Source organism: Theropithecus gelada, chromosome 16, assembly GCF_003255815.1.
Source record: "Theropithecus gelada isolate Dixy chromosome 16, Tgel_1.0, whole genome shotgun sequence".
Taxonomy (NCBI): Eukaryota; Metazoa; Chordata; class Mammalia; order Primates; family Cercopithecidae; genus Theropithecus; species Theropithecus gelada.
In genome coordinates, this window is record NC_037684.1 from 72,461,726 (window position 1) to 72,467,956 (window position 6,231).

Here is a 6,231-nt window from a genome sequence, read left to right on the forward strand (position 1 = left end):
TCAGATCCAGCCTTGGCCACAGTGCAACGCAGACTTGTGGCCCCATCTGAGAGCCACGCACTGGGGCCCAGTAGCCAACCCAGCCCGGACGGAGGGCAAAGGGTGGTTACTGCCACTAGGAAGACAAGGCCAGAACAACAGGAAACAGAATAGCCTTGGCGGGGACAGGGGTCCCAGGGTCCATCCTGGGGCAGGTGGGCAGAGTGCAGGGGCCAGGCAAGCAGATACCTGCAGCCTTTCCACCAAAGCCGCCCCGGGGACCCCGCTGCCAGGCCCCAGAGGCTTCAGGAAACAACGGCATCCACAGACAGAGGCAGCAGCGGCAGCTGCCGCCACATGCACTGGGTGCCTGCCTGCTAACCGCTCACCCGGTGAATCAATTGCCTAGTCACTACTCCTGTGTGAGGCTTTTTAACTCATTTTAAGATGCAGCAACACCCTGGCTGTCCGGGACTGCACGGGTCTCACGGCGAGTCTGTCAGAGCCACAGCACTGGCCACAGGCAGGGCCCTTCTCATCTGTGACTCCAGATGCTCCCACAGCCCCACAGGGAGGGGCTCTCAACCTCACTTTACCTGGCAAACAGGCTCAGAGAGGTGAAGCCACTTGCCCCAGGCTGCGCAGCAAGTCAGGGTTCTGGCTACAGTCCCTCCTGAGTTTGTTGACTTGGAGACCCCCACAGGCCAGGCCACGGCTCACAGCACCCCTGCCACAGGGAGCCCTCCCTGAGGCTGAAGGACGGGTCCAAGTCTCATGCTCAACAAGAAACGGCAACAGAGTCTGGAGACGCAGAGGCTCAGCACACTCTCACAGGAGAAACCATGGCACACAGGGCCCGCAGCTCCCGAGACCACTTCTATGCTGCCTCTGGGCCAAAGGCTCTGAACTTCAGGGGCTCTGGGCTTGGCATAGGGCAGCCATAGTAAACCCCAGCTCTGCGATCCTGGCGTGGTGCCCTCCTCTGTACCTTGGGTTCCTCATGTACAAAACAGCTCGAGGCAGAAATGCCACCCACCTGCCCCGCACGGTGCTGCAGGACGAAGCAAAACCACGTCTGCAAGGCGCTCAGCACAGGGTTCACTGCGCAGATGGGGACCTGTTGTGGCCCATAAATGGTCACCATGGATATGACCAGCCTCTCTGCAGAGGTGAAAAAAAAACAAAAAACAAAAAAAAAAAACTGCCCTAAGTAATGAGAATTACAGATAGCTTTTATTCCTGATGTCAGGCTTTTTGTAATCAGAATATAAAATATTTTCTGTTAAAAATGAAAGCTCTGCACAGAGACCCTGGGCCTTGACCTTGCCCCAGCCCCTTGCAGTCCCATCCTTTTCCTGTGGGGTCCACGCCACACCCTCCCTGCACTCTCTCTGCTCTTGGTCCCTCTGGCCCAGCCTGCCACCCACCTCACGCCCTGGGATTTGGGGATGTTGTATCATGTGCCCCCCTTTCACCAAGCCTCAGTTTCCCCACCTGTCAAGGGCACTTGCACATATGGGCTGGATGGGTGGGGACCACGCTCCTCACAGTCCTGGGGGGTATATATGGCCTGGCCTCTGCATCCACCTGTCTGCTGGGGACACCCGGACTTGCATCAGGAGGGCCGCAGGCTCCGCAGGGAAGCCACCCAGCTGTCAGACGGAGTGGGTGAGGCCGTCATGGAGACAGCCCAGAAACAGGCCTCAGGCTGCCACAGACGTCAGAGCTGGGCCCAGATGGCCAGGCAGCCCAGGGCTGCCCAGGTGCAGCCGTTGTGGCGACCGTCACCACAACAAACAGAGGCTCTCGGCGGCCACTGGCAACCCATGACAAGCCCGCCTGTCCTGGTTCCTGGCACGGGGTGTCCTGGGGTGTCCTGGGGTGTCCTCCGCATACTCTAGCCTCAAAGCAGCCCCCAGGCAGGGGTGAGGAAACGGAAACTGACCAGAATTCAGCCACTGACCTGAGGCTACACCACAGGTAAAGAGAGGTGCCCCCAGACTAGGACACAACTCTCACTGGCCGTGGCAGCTCTGCCCTATCTCCTCCCACTCACCCCCCACTAGAGACCCGACCCTCGAGTGAGCCCTTCTCTGAACGAGACACCTGCTTTCCCATCGCAGGGCCTTCGCGCATGCCCTTCCCTCTGCCTGAAATGCTCTTCCCTGCGACTGTCCCAGCTGCCACATGGTCTTGCCTTTCACCAGTTCGGAGAGGCTGCCTGACCGCTCAGGCCCCAGTGACCGGCTCTCCCTGTGGCCTGCTGGTTTCTCTGCTGTGGAGTCCCGTAGGTGGCCGTTCTGCGTTACCATCTCAGCCAGCCAGTCTGCAGATCACCTGCGAACAAACGCTCTGGAGCCAAGGCCTGGGCTCAACTGCAACCCTGCCCCTTCCCTGCTGTGTGCCCTCAGGCAAGTGGCTTCACCTCTCTGGACGTATGTGAAGCGGAGACTACAGACCAACCTCCCGGGGTTATCAGCGCCATGCCGTAGCAATGCCTGGCGCGTGGAGATTCGATGGGGCCATCTGGGAGTGCACAGCTCCGGAGATAACACCACCCTCAGCCCCAGACCATCCCTGTCCACCCTCTCAGTGACTCCACGAGGGAGCAGGGGAGGTTCACGTATCTGTTGTACCAAGCACGCGGGAGAAGAGGCGACTCAGAGAGGCCACACGGTGGGCATCTGGTGAGGAGTGGCCATAAAGGCAGGTCTGCCCGGCTCCAACATCCAAACAGCAACAGCCTGAGGGCAGGGCCCCCACTTCGGCTCCTCCTTCCATCCCGGGCCTGGGGAGACTGAGCTGTGTGGCCCTCTAACGGTCACCCACAGGGGCAAGGTGACAACCCCGCCTCACAGACTCTGCTCTGCCTCCACTCATAAAGACAGCCCCCACGCTGCGCCACACCACGCCGTGCCACACCACGCCGCGCCACGTGAAGGAGCATCACCAGGTTTCCGACAACAGAAGTAACCCCTGCTCCTAGTTCACTGCCCTCACCTGACTTCTGGATGTTCCAGGAGGTCCCTGTTCCACTGTAGAAGTGCTGGGCCCGCCAGGGAAGGAGCCACAGGGGCTGGGAGATGTGAACAGCAAGAGGCGCCGCCCTGCCCCAGGCCACCTCTATTCCGCAGGGTCCCTCAGAGGGACAGAAACAAAGCCAGCCCACTCCACGGCACGGGGGAAACTGAGGCCCTGAGAAGTGGGCGCAGGCTTTTGCGTGGGCAGATGTACCTCGATAGTGAATGCGTTTGGCTGCGATCTGCCAGACGCTGGCCCCTGTCCCCAGGACAGGTGCCATTAGAGGTCCTGAGGCGCTGCATGCGCCACTGACAAGCACCTGCGGGCAGTAGGGGGTGGCCATGCACCTTCAGGCAGGGCCCCTTGCCCTGAGGTCCTGGGGCCCCTGTCTCAGGCTCTGGAGAGGATGCAGGACAAGGAGAAGGTACTCCCATCTACCCAAGCGCCTGCTCCATGCCATGCCCAGGCTGTCCCATCCGGCCTCACACACGGCCACTGCAGGCCCTACCTTCTCTATCCTCACCTCGTAGGAGTGCAGCAGGCTAGGGTGAGGAGGAGTGACCAAGGCTCTGCCCTCCACAGCCCTGCCCTGCCTCTGCCCGGCTGTGCGAGGCCACTTGGTCAGGGCCTGGCCTCTAGGGCCTCACACCCTCCCCACCTCTCCACCCTACGGGGACTTCTTCACCTATAGAGCACTGGAGACCCCCAGCCTACCTACCTGGCAGTGCCCCCTCCCTGGTGATGCTCCAGACTGGTACGGCTCGGGAGCACCCCTAACATCCAGTGGGAGGCCAGGTGCTAAGCTGCACAGGCGCACCCATGGCTGCCAGAGGGTCCTCCTGCCCAGTGCCCACAGCCCAGCAGAGACAACCATGGCCCGCCTGCAACATGGAACCACTTGTGATTTGGAGGAAAGGACATAGGGAAGGGCCAGAGGCGTGGGCTTCGCTGAGGAGAGAAGGAGGCAACACGGGAGGACCCTGGGCAGAGTGGCCTGGGCACAAGGTGTGTGAAAGACAGGGGGCCCACAGCAGGTGGCTGCGGGCATCAGGGTACGGCCTGGCCTCCCATGGCCAGACCTCACCAGTCTGGGTCCTCCATGCCCCATGACCATCAAAATGTCCATTCTTCTGTACCCAGAAATTCCACATTGAGCGGCTCACCCCCACACTACAACACCCACTAACATTTAGTGAGCACCTACTATGCTCCTGGCCTGTGCAAATTACTTTCATTACATCTCATTTGATCCTCTCAGCAACCCCTTGAGGCAGGTACTAATGTGATCTCCATGCTGCAGATGGGGAAACTGAGGCCCAGGGTTTATAGAATCAAAAGGCTGGCACATGGAACTGGTGAGGATCCTGCAGGTCCTCAGCAGGATGTGAGAAGCGGCCTCCCAGGGACAGGAAGAGCCAAGAGCAGCAGGAGGACAGCAGTGTGAGAAAGAAAATGCTGGTCAGACCAGGCGAGGTGGCTCAAGCCTGTAATCCCAGCACTTTGGGAGGCCAAGGCAGGAGGATCACTTGAGGTCAGGAGTTTGAGACCAGCCTGGCCAACATGGTGAAACCCTGTCTCTACTAAAAATACAAAAATTAGCCAGGCGTGATAGCGCAGCACATGCCTGTAATCCCAGCACTTTGGGAGGCCGAAGTAGGTGGATTACTTGAGCTCAGGAGTTCAATACTAGCTTGGGCAACATGACAAAAATCCCGACTCTACAAAAAATAAAACAAAACAAAAATGTAGTGGGTGTGGCGGTGTGTGCCTGCAGTCCCAGTTACCTGGGAGGCTGAGGTGAGAGGATCGTCTGAGCTGCAGTGAGCCATGACTGTGCCACTGGGCAACACAGTGAGACCCTGTCTCAAAAAAAAAAAAAAAAAAAAAAAGGAAAGAAAATGCTGGTCTCTGCACAGAGTATTCCAAGGAAAAACAAGAGACTGTCTTTTTGTCCCTTTGAGATTCCTGCCCTGTGCGATAAAGGTTACTCAAGTGCAGGCAATTTAAAGAAAAGAAGAAACAAAGAGACCTACTTTAAGCCAACCCCAGTGCCCTGCTCCGTCTGAAGGGGCAGCCAGGCTCACTGAGCACAGTAGAGCCCCAGCAGCAGGCTGCTCGGGCCAGACGGTGCCTCAGAGACTGTCCAGTGCAGACGCTGACACCAGGGGCCCTGGGACACACCTGAGGTAAAGCACCAGTGCAGCAGCAGAGAGGTCCCCAGCCTGGGCCCCAGCTCCTGCCTTCCCCACACCTCAGCGGAGCAACCATCACAGCGTCGGCCCGTGCCGGCCTCGGAGCCAGCCGCTCTCCCTCTCTGTGCACACCTCGGTTTCCTCCCTTGATGTTCCACGAACCGGTGAAGGGGCCACGACCTCTGGGAAAGGATGAGCAAGGGTCAGGAGTTGTAAAGATAAAGCCATGCTCCCAGGACAGTCCTTCGTGACCTTGAGCAGGTGACCGTCCCACCAGGCCTCGGTTTACTCACTCCTAAGATGGGGTGATGATAACACACCCAGGTCGCTGGGTAGCCATGAAGACTAAACAAGTCCATGGGCCGGGCGCGGTGGCTCACGCCTGTAATCCCAGCACTTTGGGAGGCCAAGACAGGCGGATCACAAGGTCAGGAGATCGAGACCGTCCTGGTTAACATGGTGAAACCCCGTCTCTACTAAAAATACAAAAAAATTAGCTGGGCGTAGTGGTGGGCGCCTGTAGTCCCAAGTACTCGGGAGGCTGAGACGGGAGAATGGCGTGAACCCGGGAGGCGGAGCTTGCAGTGAGCAGAGATCGCGCCACTGCACTCCAGCCTGGGCGACAGAGCGAGACTCCATCTCAAAAAAAAAAAAAAAAACAAGTCCACGCACACAAAATCCCTGGCACAAAATGGGTCAGATGGGTGGGACTCTGGCCCCAGGCTCCCACACTGTGGGGTAGACCCCATGCTCAGGCTTTAAGAGGCCATGACAGGGGAGGGGACCCACAAGAGATGCTCAGCCCTCCCAGGGCATCAGAAGAATGGGACATTCCTTGCACTAGGATCGTGGGCTGTGCTCCAAAGGTCCCCACATGGGCCCAGCACAAGGTCAGCAAGGCCATCCCGGCCACCTGCACTGTCGACAGGCCAGTGCTGCTGCTACTGCAGAACGGAAAACAAACCTTCTGAACAAACACCATCTGTGCTTCATTGTTATCACTACTTCTATTTTTTTTTTTTTTTTTTTTTTTTTTTTT

General features: G+C 58.4%; 1 protein-coding gene across 4 annotated transcripts in view; it reads right to left on the minus strand.

Moving 5' to 3' along the window:
* Positions 1 to 6,231, minus strand: part of MAP2K3 (mitogen-activated protein kinase kinase 3) — a 31,596-nt gene that overhangs the window by 18,359 nt on the left and 7,006 nt on the right. Inside the window, exon 2 of one of the 4 annotated variants that reach the window (XM_025361239.1) lies at positions 1,016 to 1,140. The exons of the other annotated variants lie outside the window; for them this stretch is intronic. The gene's annotated coding sequence lies outside the window, so the exon portion shown is untranslated. The remainder of the gene's footprint in view (positions 1 to 1,015; positions 1,141 to 6,231) is intronic. 4 annotated transcript variants of the gene reach the window in all.